This window comes from Brachycentrus maculatus, unplaced genomic scaffold, assembly GCF_059751285.1.
Source record: "Brachycentrus maculatus isolate JH-2025_06_01 unplaced genomic scaffold, ASM5975128v1 h1tg000495l, whole genome shotgun sequence".
In the NCBI taxonomy this organism is placed as follows: Eukaryota; Metazoa; Arthropoda; class Insecta; order Trichoptera; family Brachycentridae; genus Brachycentrus; species Brachycentrus maculatus.
Genome location: NW_028281242.1, coordinates 438,611 through 448,470, shown reverse-complemented (window position 1 = coordinate 448,470; position 9,860 = coordinate 438,611).

Here is a 9,860-nt window from a genome sequence, read left to right as displayed (position 1 = left end):
ATATATATATATATATATATATATATATATATATATATATATATATATATATATATATATATATATATATATATATATATATTGTATATATATATATATATATATATATATATATATATATATATATATATACAATATATATATATATATATATATATATATATATATATTTTTATACATTTATACATTTTATACATTTTATTTACTATACATTTAAAACCTTTACGTACCCAAAATGACAGAGACATAGTGTTTATTATATCCAAATATATAAAAGTATGTAAAAATTAATTTATGTAAACATTATGTGTATATAATATGCAACATATGAGTCTGCTTTTTTAAAAATATATATTATCTGTAATAAAATTTAAGCTATATATTTATATACTCAAGAAATTTATTTATAGGAAAATAAATTATAAGATTTACACACCAAATAGTTGTTTTAATTTATGACCTGACGAACATAAATAAATTTATAATTAAAATCTAACTTTGTTTTAAAATCACTATACACAATAAAGTGATTTTAAAACAAAGTTACATTTTAATTATAAAACGGAAAATCACAAAGTTAGTGCTTCAAATATAAAACATAGTTTTAACTACGCAGCATAGAAAACTTTTCGGTAAATAAAAACAATATTCATTAATTTCTTTTCAGGTTTCGTTAATTTCCTTGGAATACTAAGCAATAACTTATAAGATATAAGTAATATATAATATTATTATAAGGGAATAATTGATAAGTTAGCTTCCGTATTATAAATTAAATAAATTATTGAAATAATAAAAGAAAATAATGAATTCAATAAGATGAAATTACTATATTTTCTGAGGTTCAGAAGAAAGCGGAAATATTAAAATTTTTATACCTCGTTGAAAAGAACGCTCGAAGCTTGTCTTTCTCAAACAAAGATGTCTCTATGTTTAGTGTACTACCAGCAGTATGTAAAACAAACTAGTATGTAAACCTAGTATGTAAACCCAGTGTGTAAAACAATTCGGGAATAATGTTACATACATAAAATGAACGTTCTGTAAAATAAAAAAAACCTCCTCAATTCAACCATAAATGTTTCTGACAAATCGCATGTGAAAGAACGTAGAATTTAAATATATAAGTACATATCGCTCACTTCTTTCAAGAACGTCATAAATCAAAAATCGTCAATTTTCAGTTGTGCATGTTTCCGGAATGCCCGAAAAATGTACTATATCCCAGCAAAAGAGGCATATTTTTAACTTAATATTTACCCGCTACAGGGCAGAAAGTGATGTTTTCGCATTTCAAAAAAAAGTCGTTGTTAAATTATTTTTTTTAAATATACTTACTAAATATTTTTCAAATGGAGAAAAAAACTTCAGGTTTTACCTAAAAAGATCTGTTGCAGACTAAAAAGTTCAATAAGTGGCTTGATATTTATTTTTAATGTATAGTATTATATTTTTAAACTATAAAAACGTTCTCCTGAAAAATCAAGTTTTTTGATTTATGACGTTCTTGAAAGGAGTGAGCGATATGTAGTATATATTCCTAAATTTCAATACCCATGGGTAGAATTATGAATGTTACAGTTAAATACAGTGACTACTTAAACCAGCCTATGACAGGTTGTAATCCCTGTAAATGACCCAGACTTCCACATTCTTCCTTACCTATGTTAAGATGGAGATATAAATTTCCTTTACTGTTTAGTATTCATTCATCTATTGCCTTTTTTCTGGTATACACGATATTTTACTTTTAATTTATAATTAAAATGTAACTTTGTTTTAAAATCACTATAATCATTTATTATAACTTAATTATAATGTCTACCGGTTTCGAAGCTAACCGCTTCTTTATCTAGTCTTGAGAAAGAAGCGGTTAGCTTCGAAACCGGTAGACATTATAATTAAGTTATAATAAATGATTATAGTGATTTTAAACAAAGTTACATTTTAATTTTAAAATGGAAAATCACAAAGTTAGAGCTTCATATATAATAAATTACAAAAATTATACTTTTGATTTAGTTTCATTCACAGGAAATGATTTTAAATTATAAGTTCCTTTATTATTTTGAAGTGACCGCGAATTTATGTAGATCTCTACCGACGAACCAAACCAGTTGGGCGATGTACCATGTACGAGTATAATGTATCTCGTATGAGAGTTAGTTGTGGTATTATATTTAAATATAGAGGTTCGTATACATATATTTATATCATTAATTTGGAACCAGTTCTGATGTTATTGAACTCTCTACCATACTGTTTTTATTTTTTTGCAAATTTTAACACTTTGAGGACCAACAGTAAAAAACAAAGCTAGATTTACATCATGTTTTAAAGATGTAAATTTTTACTAAAAAAATACATCTTTAAACATCATACATACATCGGTATGATAAATGTTCGAATGGTGAAATAAGGAAGGAATACAAAGCTGAGATAAGCATTATCGATCAAATTAAGAAAGGTGTGTTGAGATGGTTTGGACATATGGAACGAATGTGTGAGGAAAGAACGGTAAAACAAAATTATGAGCTGAATGTAGTTAGTTGAAAAAGGAGCAGAGTACGATTGAGAAAAACTTGGCACGATCAGGTATGCCAAATACTGGAAAGCGGTCATATTAGGAGTCACAATAATCAGCGGGAATGTATGAGGAGATGCATGAACGTGGAAGAGGCGAAGAATGTTTGCATACACATGGTGTGGCGTTCTGTTCTCTCTGTCTACCCCTGTGGAGAAGCGGCGTGATGGTTAGTTAGTTAGTTAGTTAGTTAATATTAAGCTTGTAAGATATTAAATAGTCAATAATCACGTTTTTGTAAAGAATGCACTAGGTCACTTTCTCTTGTATGACTACGATATATATTTACATCTTCTTACAGTAAACGAAACATTTATTTTTAAATTCTTGCAGACTCTTTTCATTCTTCATACATTCAGGCATCTCATCATACATTTTCAAACTTTTATACATTAAACAATTTTGTGACTCGGTTTTTTTCAACAATGGCAGTCTTATTCTGGAGCCAGGAGATCTGTCTTCTGCCCACATCTCGTAAACCCTCCATTTTGATTAGGTGCAATAGCTCGTACTTCTCTCCTCTCAGCACATGCCCCAGACAGGACATCTTCAGGACCTTGATATCAGTCAGCAACTGTCTCTTGTTCTTGCTCTTTGGAGCACATTTGCGTTGCTGACCATATCGGTCCATGGAGTGCTTAGCATTCTACGATGTATCCACATTTGGAATGCTTTTAATCGGTTTATAGTGCTGATGTTTTTGTTTGGTTTCTGTAACGTCTAATGGTACTGGAACACTTATGATGAGGAAAACGGAAACGCGCAAAGGAAGACAATAATTTATTTATCGAAAATTACAAATTGTTAGGGCGAGAAGAACAAAGCGACACCAATAAACAAAAAGCGAGCGCAACGTACATACGTTTGAATTTTAATCTTATCTGAGCACACAAAATTTTGTTCTCCACCCTTAATATACGATTTTAAAGGAGTTACATGTGGTGGGGACAATATTATAAACAAGTAAAGTCGATGAACTGCGTCTCTTTGTTCTTCTCGCATACATTTATGAAACTTTCAAACTTTCAAACTTTAAAGTAAAATTATGCGAAATATTATTAACCGAAAAGGGTAATTATATTCTCAGTCCTCTCTTTTTCTTCTTTTCCTATCACTGTCATCTCCTTTTCTCTTTATCCCATCCTTATCTCATATGTCTTGTTTTATATAGATTTTTTCTCTCTTACTTTTCCTATGTATAAATGTGAAAAACTGTAATTGGTATTTATGATTTTTTTTGTATTCTGTTTTTTTCATGTATTGAAACTGTTTTTTTCCATGTAATAAAAAAAATACAGTTTAAAACACAAATTCTTATAAAAAATACACAAATTTGGAAGGAACAGTTTCTGTTATGTTGTTTTTTTAAATCAGGGCCGCAACGTGTTAACAAAATCGCGTTACTTTAAATATCCCGCCTTGTCACCTTTAATATATGACCAGAAGAAACATTAATGTAATTCGTCGTGCTGTAATGGAGAAGGGATGATATATATTTATTGAAATTGAATTTATGCAAAATATTTCGTGAAATTCATTCTTAATTAAGCGGGTTCAACGCCCTTCTGTGTTTGCGTGAACTCTGCAGACTGGAACTGACTAACTGGCAGAGCTGCAAAGTATCTGCCTTTACAAATAATCTTATCCTCTTCCACATTCATGCATCATCGCATATTATTCAGATTATTCCAACTCCTGACCTGATTATTATTATTTTTGAACAAACCATATCCGCTCCCTTTGTGGAGCATATGGTGTCCACAAACTGTCTCCAGGCTTTTCTGTTGGCAGCCAAATTTTTTTCCATCCTCCCAAGTCAGGTCGGCGTCTCGAAGTTTAGACGAGAACTGCCGACGAATTGTCAGCAGTGGTCTTCCTGGGCGCGAACCTGATGCCTTGTAAAAGAGGCAAGCTTGATTAAGGCTCTCAAGAGGCATGCGGAGTACATGGCCAAGCCAACTGAATCGCCTTTTCTTAACGACAGTTGTGACTTAGATTTGCTGCGTCCTACGCTTCATCTCTTCATTCCTCACAAAGTCAAACCACCGCACTCCTAAAATTCTCCGCAGACACCTATTCTCAAAGCTCAGTACACGGCTGCTCTGGGCCTTTGTAAGGTGCCATATTTCACAGCCGTATAAGAGAACAGGAGCAATGCAGGCATTGTATAGGCGGCATTTGGTCTTCACCGAGTATAAATCCGACCTCCAGACAGCCTTCATACTGTTAAACGCGGACCCTGCGAGTCCTAATCGCACTCCCAGTTCCTTTTGAAGGCTGAAGACCTGATTATTACTCCCGACCTACTTGGCATACTTGGCTCATGCCAAGTTTTTCTCGGTCTTCCTCTTTCACCGATTTTAACACAGCGTTGCATTCTAATATGCATTAATTTTTATATGCGTGACCCACAGCAACGCTTGGCCAGGTACAGGTTAGAATACTTTACTTAACTTTAAACCCTTATCCGCGCCCCAATGGTGCATAGGGCACTGCGTCATATAAAAGCAGTGTTATCTTAATCGTTAACACACGAAGGAAAGATGATCAGCCCAGCGCTTCAGGTAACGAGTCCAGGGTAATATTGAATAAATATTAGAGTGAAAAATTACACATATTTATTTGACCCCCCCCCCCTGGGAATCGAACCCTACACCTCCAGAACGGTAGTCGAGTGTGCTGACCATTACACTACGGAGGCGGACCACAAGTTGGAATAATTATGGTATATTCTCTCTTTTATTTTTTACTCTGTAGAGATCTAACAAATAAATAATGACTTGTCTGTTCGCTAAATGCACTGACCGCCATATTTTTTTTTTAAAGTGATCGAATGTTACCTGATCAAAAATAAGATATATTTATTTGCGCTATTGGCAATAATAAACAAATAATAAACAACTTGTATAACACAAGTAAAAAACAAATTACCGTTGCGTTTTAAAGTTATTTTGTGTATAACAATCTTGTTTTTTTCTTGTAAGTACATACTTAAGAATAATTTGGTCGTATAAAAAATCTAATCGTGTACTTCTATGATGGGATAGGAATTGATCAATCATATCTACACGGTGGACCAAAATACGAGCACGTTTTTGATATTTTATAAATTGTAAAAAAAAATATTTTTCGAAAATGTTGATTATATTAATATGGGAAATTTCGATACATAATTTTTCGGTAAAATCATAATATGTATTAATGTAACTTACCTTATTTGATTTTTTGTTAACTAACTAACTATCATCACGCTGCTTCTCCGCAAGGGTAGGCAGAGAAAATGAAACACGCGATTAATCTGTCTTTGCAAACAATCTTCGCCTCTTCCACATTCATGCATCTCCTTCTCATACCCACCGATTACTCGACTCCAGACCTGACTAAATTTTAAATTCTTGATCATACCAAGTTTTCCTCGGTCTTCCTTTGGTTCTATTACCAAGCTCATTCGTCTCACAAATTTATTTTACTATTCATTCTTCACTCTTTCATAATATGCAGGGTTTTATGAGTATACTAAAAAAATAAAAGCGAATTCAGAAAATGTTGAAATTTGTACATGTAGAACGATGCATTAGTCGCGAGATTGCGCGACATAACATTTAAAAAAAAATACAAATTCTTCTATATTTTTTTCTTTTGAACGCACTCGCACATAAGTAAGTAATACATACTAAGTATATATTATTTTCTCGAATGCTTTTTCCCGTTTTTTAAATCACATTTCTTTAAATCACATTTTCATATGGTGTACGGAGTGCGTGGAAGTTTTTGGTATCGTAAGGGAAGGGTAATTAACTATTACCTAACTATGAGTATATCAATGTTTAAGAATTAGTACATAAACCTTGATGATGACAATGTTCTTGTCGAAACCGGTTAGAAAAAAGGTACCAATAAAAAGTTGTTAAGTTGTTTTATTTTATAATGTTTGATACAATATAACTTATTTTTATGTTTTCTTATTTATGTATAGCCATCGTGTATTTTTTATATAAAATAAAGGATTATTGTATGGGGTGGTACGAGGGACACGATATTTAAAGTGTTTAGGTGGCACAAAAATCCGTAGTGAAAATAATACTAATAATAAGTTCGAAAATATTCAGTAAATTACGACTCGTGCCAGATAAACAACTATACGCTAAAACAACCCTAACGTATGCAATACATTAGCCTTAATTAGATTTATTAGCCTTACTGCAAAAATTCAGCTAAAAAACAAAAAAAAAACAATATTTCAAAGTCGATCCGGAGATACAGGATGATTTCCGATGTGTATAAAATTTTGTATGTATGGTAAAAACATTATTTGGCACCGTTTTCTTCCTGTGCCCGATAGAAAACATACATTTTTTTCTCCATACAAAAGTGGCCGTCCTAATATGCATTTAAGAATTACTTACATGTGTTACAAGGAAGCACCTCCCAGCAAAACAACACACATTTTACAAATAACACACTATATGATAACATACACATAACCACAAGATATCAAAACACTGAAACACGTGAAACAAAACATAATAATGTATATACCGCGTGTGATCAAAGGAAGTATTACTGAGTATTATGCAATAATGGCGTTTGACCTGCTTCGATTGACCATAGAGTCATTTAATAACATTAAAAACAGACATTAATAATTGAATAAAGGAGGTTATTTTGAGTAAAAATATCGTGATTAACACAACTGGCTAAATTATAAGTTAAATAAAAATTAAAATCACATTTTTTGGCGTCTCTTAGCATGTAAAATAATGGATCATTTGCAGACGTGAAGAATATCTAATTTAACATAATCAAATTATAAAGGATTGTATTAGACTCGTTTTGTGTTTATAACAGCCGATATAATCAATATTTTAATAAATCATTTTCTTTTAGAAAATTCGTGATCGAAAATACGTTGTTTTCGTAAGTTGGTAATGACTGGCGTCACAGAAACGATGGACTTAATTTAATATTGGTAACATTGCTAAATTATTGGCGGCTCTATTTGTTGATGTCTATTGTCCACCCTCTCACCCCTCCCTCATATTTGAAAAATACAAATAGTAGTGTAGTGGTAAACAAACAATCCACACTACTACTATTACAGCTCTTTAAACCATAAACAATAAACCATATGACGTCATAAAATGTTCGATCACGGAAATTTGATGACGCATGAAAACGCACGTTTTTCGTTTTATTCAATTACCTAAAGTTTAAACCTTAATATCTCCCTTAGTTCTCTACCGATTTCAATAAGTATGTTACCGATAGTCTTGTGATTTTTCATATTAATTTATTAGCCAATAAACCAACATCGTGACAAAAATCTATTGGATGAAAAACCCAGTGAGGACACATTATTGAAAATTCAAATACTAAAAATGTGTATGATGAAAAATTAATATGTAATAAAGAGCAAAGGAAGTATGATCTGGCAAAGAGCTGAGGGTGGAGAAATAAAGGAAACCAAACAAGAAGGAATGATATCGTAGTCGTACGAGAGAAAGTGACTAACTAACAAAACGTAAAATGTTCAGGAGGCCCATTTAAGTCACTTTTGCTTGGCAAGAAAATAAACATCAATGCAGTTAGTCATTTTTAACAAGTCAATATATTATACTTCCAAGTTTTAAATCTTTTGGGATTTTTTCAGGGTAATATTAAGCTAGTAAGATATAAAATAATTAATGATCACGTTTTTGTAAACCAATGCACTTGGCCACTTTCTCCTGTATGACTACGATATGAGTGATAGTTAGTTTTAATTTGATGTATTTAGGTAGACCTGAAGGTTTACCTAAAAAGATCTGTTGAAAAATCTCCATTTGAAAAATATTTAGTATATTTAAACAAATAATTAAAGAATACCTTTTGTTTAAAATGCAAAAACAACACTTTCTGCCCTGTAGCGGGTAAATATTAAGTTAAAAATATGCCTCTTTTGCTGGGATATAGTACATTTTCTGGGCATTCCGAAAACATGAACAACTAAAAATTGACGATTTTTGATTTACGACGTTCTTGAAAGGAGTGAGCGATGTCTAAGCGGCTCTAAAATCAAGCTACTGCTTTTACTCCCTTTATCGTGGCCGTACTTATGTGTGAACTCAATCAGTTTTATAGCCCATATACCTACTTTTGAATGGATTTACTCTGTATGTTTAAAGTTACTAACATTTCATGTTATTCATGAGTGAAATTTCTAGGCAAAATCATTGGCTATCTCGTTAAAGGCATGATTCTAAACAATTTAATGATTTTAAGTTAGCAATGAAGTTACTTAGGTATAAAATTTAGCTCTTTGATTTGACTTGTGAGTTTACATAGCATATGAGCATTCCATATAGGCAGAAATGCAGTGTCTATCCTAATTTACCCTCGTGACATATAAAACGCAACCAGTACCTGCCCTACCTTACTTAGTCGTACCTAGTTTACCTTACTACCTACCTCTACTGCCTACCTTAGTAAGGTAGTGCCTAGCTTACCTTACTACCTGCCTCTACTGCCTACCATAATTAATTCTTGAAAGGAACCTAACACTTATGTATTCCTGAGAAAAACGAAGTGATCGACCATGATCTAAAAGGTACATATTGTTTTCAACATATTATCCTGGACAATAGTCCATCCAGTATCAGTAGATAGACTTCGAGTTTCATTTCTACACAAGGTTGAATATCAACAGCGTAAAAAAATAACTTATAAATCATACGTAATAAATACGTATAAATCATAATAAATACATGTATGGTGGGTATCTCTATTTTCGGTGCATCCTGTACAATTATTACGGTGGTTTTTCCAATTTCACCAACGTGCAAATATTAGGAAGAACACTTAAATTTGCATGCAGGCTTATATTTATTGGAAACAGTGATAATAACTTAGAAGATTGCGATTTGATTACGATTTTTATACGGTAATTGGCACATAAATATTAATGGATAATCATTAAAAGGAATTCCTTGTTAGTTTTGTAGTAAAGATTAGCTTTATAAATTAACTAATAAATTATTTTCTAGTGTAGTTTTTGCCAATTTTTAATTTTTATTTTTTTGATATTTGATTTCGAAATATCTGTTTTATTTTTTACTGTACTAATATCTCATTTCCATTTATTACATTCTATGACAGTTCTTGCGATTATTTTTATTTATTTATAACTTTCGTTTTATATCATAATTTTAATCGATCCTTTTATATTCGCACCACATAAATTATTCTCAACAAATGGTGCATAGGACTCTACATCAAATTTACCCCAAATAAAACAGAA